The sequence below is a fragment of the Hyla sarda genome, chromosome 6, assembly GCF_029499605.1.
Source record: "Hyla sarda isolate aHylSar1 chromosome 6, aHylSar1.hap1, whole genome shotgun sequence".
Lineage (NCBI taxonomy): Eukaryota > Metazoa > Chordata > Amphibia > Anura > Hylidae > Hyla > Hyla sarda.
The window spans coordinates 172,239,639-172,261,389 of record NC_079194.1 but is presented as its reverse complement, the minus strand read 5'-3'; the positions used below and the strand labels follow the sequence as shown (position 1 = coordinate 172,261,389).

Genomic DNA, 21,751 nt, shown 5'->3' with positions numbered 1-21,751 from the left:
ATGGGCAACTCCTGAGCAGGTTTTAATAAATCTCCCCCCGACATCTCTACTTCCTGTCTGCTGCTACATAAGAAATACTGCAATAACAAAGCACGCCAGGTTACAGGAAATAGTACCATATAGTAGTGCTGGGCGCTATACCGGTTCATACCGAATTTTTTTTCCTGCATGATAAGAATTTTGCCCATGCCGCAATACCGGCTGGGCCCCTCCCCCTTGAATGAGTGAATTGTCTGCCACAGCGTGCTGTCCCCACATCGGGGAACTAATCATGTGACCCGTGAGCGCTGTTCTGCCTTTCTTCCGCCCCCCCAATGATTTATCTGTCCCCACATCATGTCACCTGCAAGCGCGCCTCTGCTCATCCTCCTATAAGTTGCGGGCCGCCGGCGCTAGAAATCTGTACTGTACTACAAATAACATTGCACGGACTGCAAAAATAAACTTTAACTCACCTTCCGACGTTCCCCGTTACTGGCCTCATGGTCCCTCCACTGCGGTTCTGGGGATGAGAACGTCACAGAGCCGTCAGCCTATCACCGGCCGCAGCGATGTTCCATCCCAGGCCGATGATAGGCTGGCAGCTCTGGGACTTTCCTGTCCCAAGGAAACGGCAAGAGGACCGTGAAGATGGTACCAGAGCCTGGGAAACGTTATTTGTAGTACAGTACAGATTTCAAGCGCCGGTGGGCCGCAACTCATAGGAGGATGAGCAGAGGAGTGCTTGCGGCGACATGATGTGGGGACATAATTCATTGGGGGGGGGGGGGGGGGGCTGTCGGAAGAGAAGTGGCGCCCAGGACACGGGGAGGGGGGGGGGGGGGGAAATACCATTAAATGCCGTTTAACCGCCATCACTTACCAAAATACCGTGATACATGTTTTTTCTCATACCGCCAAGCTCTACCATAGCATATTGGTATAGACCATTGCATGTTAGATTATAATGTATAATCCATTTAGAATCCCACATTTCTGTGAATGGTCCATGTAGCACACAAGTTTACAAGGAATGGTTCCATAGAACATGCCAGAATACAAGGTATAGCTTCACAATGAGTACCAGGTTACAAGAAATAGTACCTCAGAGGAATAGCAATCCATGTTATAGTCTAGTGGGGTCAATATTGTAGCCCTAGTTTTATGGTAATGGGTTGGGCATGGGAATTGCATGTTTAAGGTGGGTTTACATGTAGTAGTATTATGGTCAGAAAACCAGGAGTTGGTTCCAAAACACAGGAAAATGTATATCTTTCCACTAGGGATCGACCGATTATCGGTATGGCCGATATTATCGGCCGATAATCACGATTTTGGGGATTATTGGTATCGGCAATTACCTTGCCGATAATGCCCAGACCACCCTGACAGGTAGGGGGAGAGAAGCAGGTGGTGTCGGCGGCGGCCTATGGCACCGCAAAAGCCACTGCAGTGCATTGATTTAAAGCGCCCGCTTTAAATCAATGCTCTGCAGCGGTGTCGAGGGGGGATAAATAGCCGATAACTTATACCGGAATATCGGTATAAGTTATCGGCTATCGGCCCTAACCTCCACCGATTATCGGTATCGGCCCTAAAAAAACGATATCGGTCGATCCCTACTTTCCACTATATATACCGTATTTATCGACATATAACATGCACTGGTGTATAACATGCACCTCTTTTTAACAGGAACATTTGAGTAAACATTTTTTTAAATAAATGACTTGGAAGCTCTGAACTTAAATAGGCACTGTCAGGTTCAAAAACTTATTTCATGTTGTACATCTTGGTAAAACATTAACTTTTCTAATATACTTTATTTACTTTATTTCCTGTCTGATAGCACTCCTCTGTGCTCTCTCCTGTCTTATGGTATTCCTCTGTGCTCTCTCCTGTCTTATGGTATTCCTCTGTGCTCTCTCCTGTCTGATGGTACTCATCTGTGCTCTCTCCTGTCTGATGGCACTCCTCTTTGCTCTCTCCTGTCTGATGGCACTCCTCTGTGCTCTCTCCTGTCTGATGGCACTCCTCTGTGCTCTCTCCTGTCTGATGGCACTCCTCTGTGCTCTCTCCTGTCTGATGGCACTCCTCTGTGCTCTCTTTTGTCTGATGGCACTCCTCTGTGCTCTCTCCTGTCTGATGGCACTCCTCTGTGCTCTCTCCTGTCTGATGGCACTCCTCTGTGCTCTCTCCTGTCTGATGGCACTCCTCTGTGCTCTCTCCTGTCTGATGGCACCCCTCTGTGCCCTCTCCTGCCTGATGGCACCCCTCTGTGCACAGAGGAGTCATAACCCATCCTCATTTACTGGACTTTGTCCATGCCTGTGCTTCAGCTTGTATTAAAGGAGAACTCCAGAACATAAAAATTGTCCCACATAGTGCTGGCAGTAAAAAAATAAAGATGTACATACCTTCCTCCACTCCCCCAAGGCCTTCGGAAAACAGCTCTGGCCTCCGCCGTTATACTCTTCCTGGTTGCCGTTGGTTGGAGAGTCTTGCTGCGCTCCACCAATCACCGGCCGCAGTGAAGTCCCGACTCGTCCAGCGATAGGCTGAGCGGCAGTGTGATGTTTTCGGCCCTGGAGGCAGGTGCCGGTGTAGTGAAGAATTTTGTGTCCTGAAGCCTTCTCACACTGCCGCTCAGCCTATCGCCGGCTGAGTCTGACTTCGCTGCGGCTGGTGATTGGCTGAGCGCAGTATGATTCATCCGACCACCGGCAACCAGGAAATGGATCGCGGCGGAGACCGGAGACGGTTACCGGGGGAGTGGAGGAAGGTATGTACATCTTTATTTTTTTTACTGCTGTCAGTATGGGTGACAATTTTTATATTCCGGAGTTCTCCTTTAAGCCATGATTTTTTTAAGCCATGATTTCTATAGAATGAAAACGAAATTAACTTTTCTAATATACTTCATAAGAAAATGTTATGTTCTGCCAATATGTACAACATATAAAGTTTTTTGTATCTGACAGTGCCCATGTAATGCCACATCATTCCCCCACCTCTGTCCCGTGCCACATCATTCCCCTTCCTCCTTAGTCTGGTCCCTCCTGTGCTACATCTTTCCCCAACTCTAACTCTATTGTGAGACATTTGTTTAGTCTTAATAAAAATGTTCTTAATGAATAACAATTCTGCCTACAGAGAGACCGGGATATACTGTTCTGCAGGTAGAATTGATTTGTGACATGGGTTCCTGTCAGATGAAACCAAGTAGTTATGGTTAATACTTTGGCAATCTAAAACTATGTTTATGTGGAAACTAGTATCAGAGACCTTGATGTATAGATGTCAAATTTCCAGAAATTTTGAAGCCATGAGTCAAATAGTGACTCAGTTTGGCTAATTTTTGCCCTGTATCAGTTTTATTGCCGGACTAAAAACCGGAGCAGACCACGTTTTTCAGTCTGTAAACAAAACCACAATTTGGCTCAGGCCGGTGCATTCAAATGGGATGGCGAAAACGTAGTGTGAATGTAGCCTTACTAAGAGTCTGTCTTTTCATAAAGGTCTAAATGTTATAAATAATGTTTATAACATGGTATTCAAAATATATAATTATAAGAGTACTCCTTACTCCTTTTTTAGTTCCCCCCCCAGGCCTCCACATCTCTCTATGAAATCCATGTTCCTGGACCCTTAGCAAAGCACAATGCTGTTCCCCTGCCGACCTGCTGCTGATTGACACAGCTTTCTGTTTATTTACAATAATTTTATTCATTTCATGGCTGTAAAATGGGTATTCTGGCCAAATACATCTTATCTTAATAGAATGTGGGTGCTTAATAGGCTCAGGGAGTAGGTAAATGGGGGGGGGGGGGGGGAAATCCTCTACTTACCTTCCATGCTTCTTCTGTTATGGATGACTGTCCTGATGTGCAGCGCTGTGTTTTGTGATCAGTATGTACACGTGCAGGTTCAGCCAGTCAGCGGGCGCAGTGGTATTCTGCCTCTGCTACTGATTGGCTGAGCAGACATCTGCATGTGCCGATCTCAATCACAGGAAATGAGGTGTATTTGAACGGTTAAGTAAACTTCCCAACAAAAGATAACTGTTGAATTTCTTTCTTTTTGTTTTAATACTAGTCCTGAAAACCCATTTTGGTAGGTATGGGTTCTATGTGATCTTACAAATGTGATTTTATTATTTCTTGACAATTTATTGTATATACGCTACACATGAGTTTTATAAAAGAAACACTCCAACTGTAAGACAGCAATTCCGCACACACTCCTTACTGTAGCTGCAGCTTTCCTCTTGTCTTCTGCACTGTGTTAAGCACATACCCATAAACCCCATTGGCCCACCAGCAGTGCATTAGGCCATTATGTGGATTTCTTCTGGAATGTGGTGAGATAGTCAAGTTGTAGTTTTAAAGATTAGTATTAAAAATGATGTATATATCTATGTGCTTTTTTTCTTTATTCTAGCCTGTTGTTGGTTTTTCGGTGGATCAGATATGCGTACTCCTCTAAATGATCAACAGATCACTAGATACAAGCGGCTCTCTCTTTCTTGGCAGGCTTTTCATCATGTTGTTTTCCCAGGGAGACAGATTTCAGATTTTATCTAGGTCCTTACTGTGTATTTGTTTATCGATGCCTGCACAGTGAAATGGTATTCTCAATGACTTGGACATTTTCCAGCCTACATGCATTTCCGTTACCACTAGCTTTCCAATGATGGGGGGGGGGGGGGGGTAGAATGCAATGAATACTTGAGGGTTTTGTTATTCAGATTCCAAATTTTATCATAGAAAAAGGTATAAAATTTGCGTTCTCTGGGCTGCCATTGCATGGTGAAATCTGTGTCCTGCAGTTCTGAAATCTCACAAACTCAAAGCCCAGTTCGGTGTCTTGACTACTTATAAAAAATGGGTCATGTATAATAATTAGCAGTAAACCATAAAAAAAAAAATAAAAAAAAAATTAAAAAAATGTATAAAAAGCAATCATAGACCCATCAAAACTAAAATTGTACCGATAAAAACTAAAGATCATGGCGCAAATTATGAGCTCCCATATATCTCTGCATAAGGAAAAATAAAAATGTTATATAGGGGGCAGAAAAGGACAATTTTAAACATACAAATGTTCATACTACGAGTTATAATATGTCAGTAGTTAAACAATAGAACATGTAAGTTGGGTATTGTTGTTATTGTATAGACCAACAGAATGAAGATAATGTCATTTTTACTGAAAAGTGCACTGCTTAGAAACTGAAGTTTTACAAAATGGTGTCTTGTTTTTTTTTCAAGTTCGCCCCTGAAAAAAAAAATTCTTTGTTTTACCATAGATTTGGTAGTAACATGAGTGTCATTACAAAGTACAATTGGTGGCACAAAAAACCAGTCCCTCATTTGGCTCTGTATGTAGAAATTTAAAGCCTTATGGCTATTAGAAGGCGAGGAGGAAAAACTAAATAAAAAAAATGAAAAATCACTATTCTTAAGGGGTTGATTACTGATAGATTTCAGCTGTTGTCTTAGCTTTCCATGGCTTTTTGTACCTCCCTTTCTTCATGTGTTGAATACTTTTTTCCTGTGCCATTTCACGTTATTCAACACAGCTTAAAGAGGAGCTCCCACCGGGAGGCGGGGCCGGGCTGCAAGGCCAGGGAGCCAATGCACGCATCCTCTATGGTCTCAGCGCTCACTCCCGCCTGTCTGATTGAGAGGCAGGGTGCGAGCGCAGGCTCATTGGCTTACTGAATTAGGACTGATTGCCTGGCCGGCATCGGTCCTAATTTAGTTGTGACGTCACGGCAGGCTGCAGCCGGCCACTAGGAGGGAGACCCCTAGTGGCCAGTTTTCAAATATAAAATAAACTATTTTAATAAAAAAAAAAAAATAAATAATGAAAGTACTAAAACATATCAAATAAAAAAAAAAAAAGGATTGACAGTGCCCATTTAATTTCTGAGCTTTATTTTGGTTTCTTTGGATGTATTGGTTACTTGCATTGTTACGAGCATCTGGTGAACATTTCATGTCAATTGCACCTCTATTTAGTGAGAAATATTGTACTTATTTTACCTGCTGTAGAATATACATAATATCATATTTTTATTTAGATGCTGTAGTGGGAAAATGTGTTTTGTCTAAGACTCCACAGCCCTGAAAATCATAACTTATTTCTCTGCTTAATGGTAGCCATTCTCTTGAAAACAATGTTGCTTGTGGTGAATGTAATCAGAGCATCCAATGGTATATCCGTATGTTTCCCCTGTGATCATCTATTACTACAGGGGGATGCTGCAAGTGGGCATTCATTGTATTGTTCATGTAATAGGTAGGAACTGCTTACGGCCGTCAAAATATCCCATTCATATCAATGAGATTTTTGACCATCCTGCAGCACCAGTTATGTCCCATTATGACTGACGGCTTTTTTTAACATTAAAGTCTATGGGTGACGGATGTTCACAATTGAAATCTGTTAGTGCCGTTATTTTAACTAGGGATCGACCCATTATCGGATTGGCCGATATTATCGGCCGATAATCACGATTTTTTAAGTTATCGGCATCTAACTATAATGCGTACAGCTCGTGCGCCCCCAATCTGTCATTAAGTCTCGCTGCTCCGCACAGCAAAGGATAACAGATTGATCCCAGGAGGCCCCGTAGCTATCACTTTCTGTAGGGGCCACACTCACTGCTGCGAGTGTGCGTCCCGTCCTGACTGTACAGCAACAAGTGAGGAGCGTGACAGCCAATCCGTGGGCGCGCTGCACGTCATGTGATACAGGAAGCACGTGCGGAGATACGGAGCTGAGAGAGAAACCGGCAGGAGAGGTCAGGTGAAGGGACGTGATGTCATACTGCTTATATACCTCATACTACACTATATATTTTATATTTATATATATATATATATATATATATATATATATATATATATATTATGGGGCACATGACGGGGGCATTATATGTTGGGGCACATGAAAGCCCCCCCCCCCCCCCCCGTCATGTGCCCATATAATGCACGGAATATCGGTATAAGTTATCAGCTATCAGCCTGAAAGTTCACAGGTTATCGGGATCAGCTCAAAAAAAAATCAATATTGGTCGATCCCTAATTTTAACCTCTGTTATGATCCGTTATTTGTACAGCGCATGGTCAGAACATGGCTATAAAATAACGGACTATAACGGATGAAATAACGGATGACAGAATGCCCATTAAAATAACGGACATTGGTCAGCCGTTATCATCCGTTATGTTCAGTTATTTTGTCTATTTTTATTCATAACCTCTTTCAGCAGAAAAACATCTGTCAAAATGCAGGAACATGATGGTAGGGTGAAAGAAGCCTTAGATGGTGTTCCCGAGAAGGGGACTCCCCCCCCCCCCCAATTATGATATCCGTATGGTCAATAGGGTTCTGATATCAGGGTGGATTTGCAGCTGTGTTGTAGGCTTATTTGGGCACCTCTATCATAGGCTCTATCAAAAATACCGGACCAAATGGGGTTCGCCAGGTAGCATGGTGAGAAGCAAATTTATTATTTTAGCTTTACTTCAAAGACTAAAACTTGAAAGAAATGTTGTTCTGAGAGAGAAACCTATTTTTCTTTACTTTATACTAAGAAAACAACCCCCCATGTCTACATAAAGGAATGCAGGCAAATACTACCCAGAACATTGAGAGAAGCACTTGGTCAAACCTGTTCCTTCTGACTGTTGTCAGGTTGTAGGTTTCACTCAGATCATAAGGAATTTGGATGTTATGTGCTGATATCATGGAGAATTTCCCATTGCTGACGTTAGCATGCAGTCTCCATAATGGAGCCATTGTGGCCACGACCACGTTCACTGGTGTGCACCAAAGGGAGCACCGGCACGAGCGCAAAGATAGTCATGAAAATGGGAGGGGTTCTGAGGGGGTTTTAAAGGGGTGGTCCAAAGGTGATAAATGTCTGGTGGGAGTCCGATCCCTTACACTCCCTCTGATCACAAGAACTGAGGTCCTTAGTGCCTTTTGAATGGTCACTGCCGCTTCAAATTGAATGGAGCAGCAGTGTGTATAGTCTACTGCTGCTCTGTTCATATAGGTGCTCTCTGGACCCCCCGTTCATGTCATTAGTGGGCATCACTCATCCATAGACTAGGTGAGAAGTTGTCCTAGTTGGAAAACCCCTTTAGTGTTAACGATGAGTATGAGATCCGGTCTGGGTGGTCGTTTCAGAATTGACAGGGTTAATCAGTATATATGATTTATGAGGATTGCAGAGCTGTGGCAAATATTTAGAATATGTGCGACTTTTTTTTTTTCCTCCTCATTCTCAGTGAACATCTTGGTTTTTGTCTCCAATGAGGAAGAACCTCTGTATAGTTATCCAGACAAGAGACCTTGACAAATCTGATCAGCCAGAACTTAATTTCCTCACTTCCTGTTGGGCTAGCTACATCCACCACCTGTTTATATCAATCTCCCCATTGCGGTGATATAAATAGGTGTCCTCTTAAAGGGGTACTCTGCCCCTAGACATGTCTCCAGCGTGGCGTGCACGGAGCGAACTACGCTCTGTGCCGGATGATACAGCCATCACGCCCCCTCCATTCATGTCTATGGGAGTAGACATGACAGCTGTGTACTAGGGGAGTGTGGCCGGATGTCACAAATATGGAACCTCCAAGCTTTCGTGTTCAGATTGCTGCAATGCTGGCCCGGAGATCGTGGGGGCTCCCAGCTGCCGAACCCCCGCCATCAGACCACTTATACCTTATCATTTGGATAGGGATAAGATGTCTAAGGGGTATTCTTTGTTTATACATCTTATCCCCTATCTAAAGGATAGGTAATAAGATGTATGATCTCAGGGGTCCCGCCGCTGGGGACCCCCGCGATCTAGGTGCAGCCCCTGGTGGTGGGACCCCCGCGATCATACATCTTATCCCCTACCTTTGCATAGGGGATAAGATGTGTAAACCCAGAAAACCTCTTTAAGTTTGGATTTTGCTTGATTCTGTGCATAGGAACTATGTGGTAAATGAGGTTCACATTAGATTACCAGCTCTCGGTGACCTGACCCAACCAGTGAACAAACATACGCAAGTGCTATTTAAAAAAAAAAAAGGGGGGGGGGGGTTCATTACTTGTCTTTAAGTGAATTTTATTTAATCTGTTTGTTAAGGTAGGAAACATGGAAAAACAGTCAAACAAAACAAATGGGTGGAAACAGGAGTCAAACTTTGTCATAACTGCACAGTATTTCACCCAGGTACTGCTCTGGATTGGCTGGTGGAAGTAACAGTACCTTATTTAATGTGTTTTTTTTAACAAATCTTTCTCATGCTGTAGATTTAAGCTGCACAAAGTTTGTTGCTGTGTAGATTTCAAATCTGCAGCAACTACGTTCTTTTTGGGAACCCCCTGTAGAGGTACTATGGAATTTCCCTATTTGAATCTGCATTGGCCAAGAAGATGGTTAGAACTTTCTCTGGTACACTTTCAGTAAAACCTATAAAGATGATACCTTACATGGTATCTATCTACAAGGGGGGTCCTGCTATCTACAAGGGGGGGGGGGCTGCTATCTACAAGGGGGGGGGCTGCTATCTACAAGGGGGGGGGCTGCTATCTACAAGGGGGGGGGCTGCTATCTACAAGGGGGGGGGCTGCTATCTACAAGGGGGGGTCCTGCTATCTACAAAGGGTGGGGGGTCCTGCTATCTACAAAGGGGGGGGGGTCCTGCTATCTACAAAGGGGGGGGGGGGTCCTGCTATCTACAAAGGGGGGGGGGGTCCTGCTATCTACAAGGGGGGGGAGGTCCTGCTATCTACAAGGGGGGGGGGGGGGGTCTTGCTATCTACAAGGGGGGGGGGGTCTTGCTATCTAGAAATTCCCTGTTCTGCCCAATGGAGAAGAGAGAAATCTTGGTTCATACCACAGCAGCCGCCTCCATTGCACACAACAAGGAACCCACATATCAGCACGGTAAGCAGTGCCAGAGACCGGGTCACCCTGGTGTCAGATTCCCTTTAAAATAAAAGTACTAGTACTTAGTATCGGCGAGTACTAGAATTAAAGTATCGGTACTCGGTCTTTAAAAAAAAAAAAATTATAATTCTGGCTCAAATTCTGCCGCAAATTTTGGTGCAATTTCGGGCGCAGTGCGCCATGTCGGTTTTGCAATAGTAAATGAGGGCCAATGTATCAGTGTTTGCTTCTAGTCTCTCTTCAATTTCTGAATGTCATTGCATATGTGCAAATCTACCTAAAATTCTAAATGTATAAAAGGGGACTTTTTTTTATGTCTGGTCTTGTTTGCCCGGAAATGTTTTGGTTAAATTGGCACTGTCAGATTCAAGGACTCTGCTCTCTCCTGTCTGATAGAACTCCTCTGTGCTCTCTTCTGCCTGATAGCACCCCTCTGTGCCCTCTCCAGTGCTGTCAGACAGGAGAGAGGACAGGGAAGTGCTGTCAGACAGGAGAGAGCACGGGGGAGTGCTGTCAGACAGGAGAGAGCACGGGGGAGTGCTGTCAGACAGGAGAGAGCACGGGGGAGTGCTGTCAGACAGGAGAGAGCACGGGGGAGTGCTGTCAGACAGGAGAGAGCACGGGGGAGTGCTGTCAGACAGGAGAGAGCACGGGGGAGTGCTGTCAGACAGGAGAGAGCACAGGGGAGTGCTGTCAGACAGGAGAGAGCACGGGGGAGTGCTGTCAGACAGGAGAGAGGACGGGGAAGTGCTGTCAGACAGGAGAGAGCACGGGGGAGTGCTGTCAGACAGGAGAGAGGACAGGGAAGTGCTGTCAGACAGGAGAGAGGACAGGGAAGTGCTGTCAGACAGGAGAGAGCACGGGGGAGTGCTGTCAGACAGGAGAGAGCACGGGGGAGTGCTGTCAGACAGGAGAGAGCACGGGGGAGTGCTGTCAGACAGGAGAGAGGACGGGGGAGTGCTGTCAGACAGGAGAGAGGACGGGGGAGTGCTGTCAGACAGGAGAGAGGACGGGGGAGTGCTGTCAGACAGGAGAGAGGACGGGGGAGTGCTGTCAGACAGGAGAGAGGACGGGGGAGTGCTGTCAGACAGGAGAGAGGACGGGGGAGTGCTGTCAGACAGGAGAGAGCACGGGGGAGTGCTGTCAGACAGGAGAGAGCACGGGGGAGTGCTGTCAGACAGGAGAGAGCACGGGGGAGTGCTGTCAGACAGGAGAGAGCACGGGGGAGTGCTGTCAGACAGGAGAGAGCACGGGGGAGTGCTGTCAGACAGGAGAGAGCACGGGGGAGTGCTGTCAGACAGGAGAGAGCACGGGGGAGTGCTGTCAGACAGGAGAGAGCACGGGGGAGTGCTGTCAGACAGGAGAGAGCACGGGGGAGTGCTAGCCCACCCTCACTTACTGAATTTTGTCCATGCCTGTGCTGCAGCTTGGACAAAGCCATGATTTTATAAGACCTTATTTCTATAAAAAGGAAATAAAGTTTTCTTATGAAGAGACAGAGGGGATATAATAGAAACCTTTAAATACATATAGGTAATCAACACGGTAAAGAAGAGGATATTTAAAAGAAGAAAAACTACCACAAGAGGACATAGTTTTAAATTGGAGGGGCAAAGGTCTAAAAGTAATATCAGGAAGCATTACTTTACTGAGAGAGTAGTGGATGTTACATTACGTAGTGGTTTTGCTTGGATGCTTACATTGATATCAGTAGAAAAACAAAAATAAACAGTTCTCCCACACTCCCGTTGCACTGCGTTCAATAGTGACCACAGCATCTATGTAAGAGTGTGTTCACACGGCAGAATTTCTGCAGACACAGAATTCAGCTGAAATTTAAGCCCCATTGACTTCAATGGGTTTCCGCCTTGGAACTCTGCAAAATATAAGAATGATCTTATATTTTTGCAGAAAGTGGATTTTTCCACTGCCGAAATTCCACTGACTGGGACTGAGGAATCCCATTGAAATTAATGGGCATTAAGTTCTGACGGAATTCCGCTGCCTGAACCTACATAGAGTCCACCGGGCAAACATTTTTCAGAATGTCTGCATCTGAAAACATGTGCGGATATTTTTTACGTTTGACTAACCAGCGGGCGCTAGGTCTGCAAGGAAATGCGCCGTCTCATAGATGATGATGATGAATTTCCTCGCAGTATCCTCAGAAAGAATAGAAGTCTATTCTTTCTGTGTACGCTGGGATCTGAATTTCCTGAAAATCTGAAATCCTGCCGTGTAAACAGTGCAGCAGAATCCCATTGAAATCAATAGGGCTCTGCTTCTGTGGAATGTACCAGTAGAATTCCAATGCAGAATTCCTCATGGACGTTCTGCTTGTGAACATTGCTGAAGGGGTTTTTAAATGGCAAGGATTGAAGTTATCTCTGATCCCAGTTAGAGATGAGCGAAGTTAGTGATTCGATTCGTCACGAACTTCTCGGCTCGGCGGTTGCTGACTTTCGCCTGTATAAATTAGTTAAGCTTTCAGGTGCTCCGGTGGGCTGGAGACTCTCTCCTAGGAATGTATCCACCTTTTCCAGCCCACCGGAGCACCTGAAAGCTGAACTCATTATGGCTGGGTTCACATCACGTTTTTGCCATACTGTTTTCAATCAGTTTTTCTAAAGAAAACCGTATGGCAAAAAACGGATGGAACAGTATGGGAAAAAGTAAACCGTATGCGTTTTTAAACTGTATACTGTTTTTAAAAGTGCATACAGTTCCGTCCATTTTTATAGAAAAAAAAACCCATACGTTTTGAAAATTTTTAATGGGAGGGGTGTTGCGTGGGGACTTTAGGATGCAAATACGCATGTAAAAAGTAAAAACCGTATACGTTATCCCGTATACATGTGCGTTTCCCATGTAAAAAAAAAAAAACTTATTCGGTTGCAGTACGGTTTTTAAACTGGAGACAAAATCGTGGTCAACCACGGTTTTGACTCCGGTTTAAAAACTGTACTGCAATCGCATACGTTTTTTTTTTTTTTTTTTTTTTTTTAACGTGGACGTCAATGGGAAATGCACATGTATACGGTTCCATAGGGGAAAATGTATACGGTTTTTACTTTGCACATGTGCATTTGCATCCTAAAGTCCCCTCCCATAAAAAATGCACAACATTTTCAAAACGTATGTTTTTTTTTTTTTCTATAAAAATGGACGGAACTGTATGTCCTTTTAAAAACAGTATACAGTTTAAAAACGCATACGGTTTACTTTTTCCCATACTGTTCCATCCGTGTTTTTGCCATACGGTTTTCTTTAGAAAAACGGATTGAAAACAGTGTGGCAAAAACGTGATGTGAACCCAGCCTTATGCAGGCTAAAGTCAGCAACCGCCGAGCCGAGAAGTTTGTGACGGATCGAATCACTGTAACTTCGCTCATCTCTAATCCCAGTCAATGCAGCAGGGTGTTACCTTTTTGGTATGCATGCTTGATGGAGTTGGCTCAATAGTGTAAATGTACATTGATTGATAGGATTGATCTGTGAGCTGTGCCATGTATTTCAAGCATATGGTTAAAATGAATCTGGTATTTATAAGCTACTGCTCCTCTTTAGCTTTGCACCAGATTTGATAAATCCCCCTCATTGTGTCTTCTTGGCCTCAGACAGCGGTGAAGGCAGAGGGCGATCTGATGGCTATAGCGCAGTGGTCTTCAACCTGCGGACCTCCTGATGTTGCAAAACTACAACTCCCAGCATGCCCGGACAGCCAACGGCTGTCCGGGCATGCTGGAAGTTGTAGTTTTGCAACATCTGGAGGTCCGCAGGTTGAAGACCACTGCTCTAGCGGTGGGATTCTACATGTTTTGCTCTTCCTGTGCCTGGCAGAGACTCTGGTTTGAAGTATGCAGACGTTTCCTGTTGGCTTTCTAACTTATTAAAAACCATGAAAGCCAAACAAACTTGTTCTCAAGCTTTCCTCTAACCTTTTGTCACTAAATTACAAGTGACGGATAGGGAAAAGACAACTTGTTTGTCCCATTCAGTAGAACTAGTCATTTTTATAGTCAGAATGCAGTTGCTTGTTAACAGATGTCAAGTTTTCTGACCACTGTCTGAGTTCTAAAAATACTACGTGCACTGATGATGGAAATATGTGACCCCCGACACACTACCTTCAGAGGCCTCGGGACAGTTGGGAAATGAAGGTTTCCTGCACAGGGTTTGCACATGCAGGCTTTCCGAATACTTCTTACATGTATGTAGATGTAATCCCAGTACTGGTGATCATACCAAGGGCCCCCTAATATGCAGTAGGAAGTTTTGGCTTTTCTTTTTTTCTTTTTAAAATGCCTTTTTGTTTTCAGAAATAATTCACTGGTGTTTGCCCTGACTTTATAGACTTGGAATTGTTGGGCTACCCTTATTTTGGAGGGAGCCTTGCTAGTAAAAATGCTGATCACAAATTGTCTTGCTGCAGTGTCTAGCTTTAATCTGCTGAGGTATCCTATAGTAAGTGCTCAGTTTCCTGCAGCTCCACCATAAGGGGGTGAATAAGACATTGCACATTTTCTTTGATCTTTTTCTTTGAAAATTGATCGCTTCTCGGCCTTTTGGCTAAGATCAAGTGTAGTATCTGTTCTTATCAGCGGTTTGGTCTTTGGCCATTGATGTAGGATGGGTGCTGCATGGAGGGAGCAGGTGTACCAGGGCATTACGGGGCTGGTTCTGAGGAATCAGCTAGTCGGCTGTCCTGATGTGACCGGTTTCCTCCGGGTCTCGCCATGAGGTAGAGTGGTGTAGTGCCGAGGTATTTCTGTACCTCGGGGAGTGGTGACCCTGAGGTGCCGAAACTCACTGGGTGTTATAAGTCACTGAGTGAAAGCACTGCACCATTACTCTTCACCTTTGGAACTCCCACTTTGTATCCCAGCATTCTGGCTAGGATCGGGAAATTTTTATAGATCCGGACGGATTACCGGGCAGTATATCCGGACTTCATTTACTTATTTATTTTTTTGTATGTCACTGTGCCATGTTTTTCTTCTGGGTGTCCCTCCTGGCGGTCTAGGGGAGGTATATGTGGCCATTAGGTTCCTCACCTCCCTGCAACCCCTGGGCATCTTGGCTTCGGTCAAGATGCCACCAGTATACGGCTCCTTGGCTGATACCTTGGTTAACATGTAGGTTGAAGCCAGGAGCATTTTCGGCCACTTAGTAGCTTCGGCGAAAAGGGGCATCGAACCTGGATTCTTGCAGGTGCCTTTTGGCCCGGAGGTGAAGGGTAGGTTTGTTTTGGGGCCTCTCTCCTGTTGGAGAAGGGCTTAGCGATATACCGCATCCTTTTTGAATTATTTTTTTCTTTTTTTTAGTGTGACACGTTTGCACTTTTTCTTGCACTTTGGGTGACAGAGAGCACTTGCCTCGGCTCTTAAAAAATTGGGACACACGCTTTACTATGGCTTATATTTGGCTAGATTATGCCTTGCTGGAATGGAAAACACTTTTTCAGTTTTTCTTGAAACTTTTTTGACCTATACTAATTTTTTAACATTAATCAATGGCAAATGTAAATTCATAAGTTTTTCTAACATATCCGATTCTTTTTTTTTTTTTTAGGCAAGCACAGTAGTGCGGAGACTAGCTTTATTTTCAAGAAATTTATAGTACTTATGAGCCAAAACTGTATAGGGCAGATGAGGATTGGATAGATGTGTGTTCTCCTTTTTCATTTGGATGCAGGGTCTGGTTTTGGTCATGCTGTTGGTCCAGTTGTTGTAAGAGGCCTCAGCAGATGGCATATGGTCTGGGCACAGTTGTTACCATGTTGTCACCTGTTCAAAACAGCTGAGTCCTTCCTGTATGTTTCTTCAATTGCGTCTGCACAAATGTAGATGTGAAAGCTTAAACTCCTGTCTGTGACCCTGAATGGTACTTGAGCAGTGTCTGGAGGATTCTTTGGATGCTTGCAAATATTTATAAGGGTAATTATAGGGGATGTCCAGCCTCATGTAAAGGAAGCTTAATCATTGTATAATCAGGTTATGTAACTGCTGATGAATAGTAACTGGTGTACTACAATGTGGGATCCACAAAACCGTATATAAACAAACCTTTTCAGTTAAACGTCTTAAGTCCTTGACAGCAAATTGATTAACTAGACCCTTTCTCCCATTCTGATTTTACTTACACTGATACATCGTTACAGACAAGACCAATGAGTGATTTGATATCCCATGTCAGGGCATAATATGGTTAAACTGGTTGACCATAAGACCAGCGTCTACAACCTTTGGCTGTCCAGGCATGCTAGTGGTTGTAGTTTTGTAACTGTTGGAAATACACAGGTTTGAGATCACTGCCTTGGCCTATGTTCACACACGGAAAAACTCTGTGCAGACGTAATGAAAACTGCGGGTGTTGGCATGACATGCTGGTGTTAAGACCGCAGGGGAATGTGCAGACTCATAGACTGCTATGCGTTCCGTGCGGAGTCCACAGAACGAACAGGTTCATTCTTTCTCCGAGCACAGAAATCGTAGCAGAAACATCTGGCGCGGATATTCCGCCTTGTGCACAGTGCAGCAGTGAATTCCACGGGACTCTGCTGTTCCGAGATGTGAATATAGCCTCACATAATCTCCCTTTAGGAGCTCCATTACAGCCGCAGGGGTTGTCATCCATGGATCTCAATAGGTCTCATAGATTTTAAATGAGGTTTTCGAGGTTCCGTTAGAAGTGTTATTTTTGCAAGACTTCGTGTGGAGAAAAAACTGGCATGCAGGTTTTTTTTTTTTTTTCCTTAGTAAAAGTCCCATCATTTTAGCAGAATCAGCGAACGGAGCTCTATGGCTAGGTTCAGACTACGGAATTTCCGACAGAAATTCAGTCGTAAAATTTCCGTCAGAAATTCCGCTTGCTAAAATTTCTAGTGTAGTGAGTGGTTTTTCGTTCACAAATTCACACTTCGGAATTTGTGAAGCGGAAAATCCACTTAGTAAATCCGCTTAGAAATTTCCGCCTGAAGAAAGGCAGTGCTCTTTCTTCAGGCGGAATTCCTCGCGGAACACATTGCAGTCTATGGGAGACTGCAGTGTCCGCGTGGTCCTAGCGCCGACTTATTCAGTCGGCGCAGGCAGAACTCAGAATCTCCGGGCGGAAATTTTCTGCCCGGAGATTCCATAGTCTGAACCTAGCCTAAACGCTGATTTGGACATAGCCTAAGGCAGTGTTTCCCATCCAGAGTGCCTCCAGCTGTTGCAAAACTACAACTCCCAGCATGCCCGGACAGCCAAAGGCTGTCCGGGCATGCTGGGAGTTGTAGTTTTGCAACAGCTTGAGGCACCCTGGATGGGAAACACTGGCCTAAGATACTGCATTGCTTTGACAAGTCCTATTGACATCGTAAGTTTGGCAGTGTCTTGTACTAGGCCCTTACATTGCTGTTCTTTGGTTTTTCCTTGGTTTCACATTTTGCATGTATCTAATATTTTCCTGTTAACTTCATTACAGAAAGGTTACCATAAGCAAAGGCTTCAGGCAAGAAGAGATCTAATTTTAATTTTCAGGAGCTATATATAACGGAGCCAGCTCTAACAAAAGGAAATGCCAGCAAGATTGTGCGACTGCTGTTTGTTCTGCCAGTTATAAATCTCATTGGCCTGTTATACAATGCAAACTTTACATGAGCTGGACCTGCCAGAGAGACATCGAATCCTCCTGTCCATACTGTGTATGTAGACATAAAGAAGCACCTGACCACAACAATTTGTATTGAAAAGAAAATGCCATTAGACTTCACATTGTGAAATACTGCGTGTGAATTCAGCCTAATGCATACCAGTGGGGACTCTGTGTGCGCTCATATAATCTCTGTGCATGAGGCCTTTACATAGCAGAAGTTCAAAAATTCCACCTGGAATTCTGGTGCAGCAGCCTCCCATTGTTTTCAATGGAATTTTGTGGCACTGTGCACATGGCAGAATTTCTGCATTGGAAAATTCTGCCATGGAAATTTGAATTCCAGACAAAGTAATTCTTTCAGCAGAATCTGCTCAGACATGCAGTGACATCTCTATTGATGGCAATTGTCCAAGCGGTCCTGGTGCTGAGTCAGCAACTGCTGCATATGGATTGGGCTTGAAGGCTGGATGTTTAGCATGAAGAAGTAGAGGGAATTCACCAATAAAATTCTGTAGTGTGAGCCCAGCCTAAAAATACGGTTTGTAATGGAGGGGTTTTTCCACCATAATAAATTATACCAGATTGCTTACCCCAAGGCTACGTTTAGACTATGTAATGTCCACACAGAAAATCTCTGTGCGGACATTTCACTGATTGCATCTGAAAAGCGCCTTCTCATAGACGGCAATGCATTTCCATGTGCACTCCTCTAAAAAAATATACATACCTATTCTTTCTATGGTCTCAGGAATCTCTGCTGCGGAAGTTCTGCGATGTACACAGTGCAGCAGAATCCCATTGATATCAGTGGGACTCTGCTGCCGCCCAATCGCTTTGTGGAATTCCACTCGGAAATTCCATCATGTTAACATGCACTAAAATAACTTTGCAGTGTTTCCTTGTCTCCTTGCAGCCATCTGCTAAGCGGGACTGTGTTGCCATTCCCTGGGAGAGCCTCTGTGTAGGAGGAAGGGCTTGAATATATGGAATCCCAGTATTGCTGATAAGAATGTTACAGCATATCCTATAAGTCAGCCAGGCTTCTACAATAGCCATTGTTCTGTATAGCAAGACATCTCATTGGGACACCACATCATATTGGGATCTTCTTTGCTTTTGTAGCAATTTCCCAAGTGCTGACAATGTTTCCAATGAATGATGTTAATGGAATATGCAGCTATCTCCATCCATGCTGTGATCAGTCTACCTATTATGACATATCCAGTGGACATCTCCATACATTGTCTTATCACTTCTCCTTTAACTTGTCTGAGGTTAATCGTTCACACCGCCAATTGTATGAGCCGAACCTCGTATAATCCATAGACATAAGCCATAATCTTAATCTTCTGACTAGTTTAATTTGTCCATGACAGGAACATTCTCCCTATAGTTATTAAACCTCAAGCGCTAGCACTTTCCTGCCTAAGGAGATTGAGCAGCACAATTCCTTGTAAATTAAGCTACATATCTAAGGCCTCATTCACATTGCCATTGAACTCCGCTATTCAGAGTTCAGTTGGCAATTCCGTCAGAAAGATGAGTTTAGCGGAGAAAAAAAAAGTGCATACGCATTTTTTTTTTTCCCTCCGGTAAACTGCCAGATCCTCAATGGACCCCAGTCAAGTAAATGTGGTCTGTTGGGACCCGGCAGTGTCTGTTGTGCTCCGACTTGTTTCAGGGTCCATTCTGTGCAAAAATAAAAATATATAAATACTAATCTATATATATATATATATATATATATATATATATATATATATACACACACACACACACACACACAGTACAGACCAAAAGTTTGGACACACCTTCTCATTCAGAGTTTTCTTTATTTTCATCATTGAAAATTGTAGATTCACATTGAAGGCATTAAAACTATGAATTAACACATGTGGAATTATATACATAACAAAATAGTGTGAAACAACTGAAAATATATCATATTCTAGGTTCTTCAAAGTAGCCACCTTTTTGCTTTGATTACTGCTTTGCACACTCTTTGCATTCTCTTGTTGAGCTTCAAGAGGTTGTCACCTGAAATGGTTTTCACTTCACAGGTGTGCTGGTGTGAAGGAGGAGGTGTGATGGTGTGGGGGTGCTTTGCTGGTGACACTGTTGGGGATTGATTCAAAATTGAAGGCATACTGAACCAGCATGGCTACCACAGCATCTTGCAGCAGCATGCCATTCCATCCGGTTTGCGTTTAGTTGGACCATCATTTATTTTTCAACAGGACAATGACTCCAAACACACCTCCAGGCTGTGTAAGGGCTATTTGATCAAGAAGGAGAGTGATGGGGTGCTGCACCAGATGACCAGGCCTCCACAGTAGGGATCGACCGATATCTGTTTTTTAGGACCGATACCGATAATCTGGGGAGGTTAGGGCCGATAGCCGATAACTTATACCGATATTCCGGTATAAGTTATTGGCTGTTTATCCCCCTGCGACACCACTGCAGATCATTGATTTAAAGCGGGCGCTTTAAATCAATGCACTGCAGTGGCTTTTGCGGTGCAATAGGCCGCAGCCGCCACCCGCTTCTCTCCCCCTGCCTGTCCGGGGGTCCTGAGACCTATCACCACCACCGCTTCCCCCGCCGCACCGTGCCTAGGAGTGCCTCCAGCTGTTTCAAAACTACTACTCCCAGCATGCCCGGACAGCCGTTGACACCGGGGGGCGGGGCATTATCGGCTTATCGGCAAGATAATTGCCTATACCGATAATGCCCAAAATCGTGATTATCGGCTGATAATATCGGCCATACCGATAATCGGTCGATCCCTACTCCAGTCACTGGACCTGAACCCAATCGAGATGGTTTGGGGTGAGCTGGACCGCAGAGTGAAGGCAAAAAGGGCCAACAAGTGCTAAGCATCTCTGAGAACTCCTTCAAGACTGTTGGAAGACCATTTCAGGTAACTACCTCTTGAAGCTCATCAAGAGAATGAGTGTGCAAAGCAGTAATCAAAGCAAAAGGTGGCTAGAACCTAGAATATGACATATTTTCACACTATTTTGTTATGTATATAATTCCACATTTGTTAATTCGTAGTTTTGATGCCTTCAGTGTGAATCTACAATTTTCATAGTCATGAAAATAAAGAAAACTCTGAATGAGAAGGTGTGTCCAAACTTTTGGTCTGTACTGTGTATATATATATATATATATATATATATATATATATATATATATATATATATATATATATATATCACACACACACACACACACACACACACACACACACACACAGTCATGACTGTAAATGTTGGTACCCCTGAATTTTTTTAAGAAAATGAAGTATTTCTCACATAAAAGGATTGCAGTAACACGTGATTTTCTATACACGTTTATTCCCTTTGTGTGTATTGGAACTAAACTAGAAAAGGGAGGAAAAAAAGCAAATTGGACATAATGTCACACCAAACTCCAAATATGGTCTGGACAAAATTATTGGCACCCTTAACTTAATATTTGGTTGCACACCCTTTGGAAAAAATAACTGAAATCAGTCGCTTTCTATAACCATCAATAAGCTTCTTACACCTCTCAGCGGGAATGTTGTACCACTCTTCCTTTGCAAACTGCTCCAGGTCTCTTATTGGAAGGAGTGCCTTTTCCCAACAGCAATTTTAAAGGGGTTCTCTGATGCTTACACAACTTATCCTAGACACTACAGAACTCTCCAGCAGTTTGTTGCCATCCATTTCTGGGTGCTTTTTGACGTATGTTTGGGGGTCATTGTCCATCAGGAAGACCCAAGATCTCGGACGCAAACCCAGTTTTCTGACATTGGGCTGTACAGTGTGACCCAAAATCCTTTGGAATGCACACATTCAAGGCATCAAAACAACCCCAAAACATCATTTAACCTCCACCATATTTCACTGTAGGTACTGTGTTCTTTCCTTTGTAGGCCTCATTCTGTTTTCGGTAAACAGTAGAATGATGTGCTTTACCAAAAAGCTCTATCTTGGTCTCATCTGTCCACAAGATATTTTCCCAGGAGCACTTTGGCTTACTCAAGTTCATTTTGGCAAAATGTAGTCGGATAGTTTGTGCTGACACTGATGCACCCTGAGCCTGCAGAACAGTTTGAATATCTTTTGGAACTTGTTTGGGGCTGTTTATCCACATCCGGACTATCCTGCATTTACATCTTTCATCAAT

General features: G+C 43.9%; 1 protein-coding gene and 1 pseudogene across 1 annotated transcript in view; both read left to right on the top strand.

Annotated features, from left to right (window-relative positions):
- GARRE1 (granule associated Rac and RHOG effector 1) overlaps positions 1-21,751 on the top strand; it is a 105,663-nt gene that overhangs the window by 9,187 nt on the left and 74,725 nt on the right. The window lies entirely within an intron of this gene.
- On the top strand, positions 14,487-14,579 carry LOC130277909 (U2 spliceosomal RNA; annotated as a pseudogene).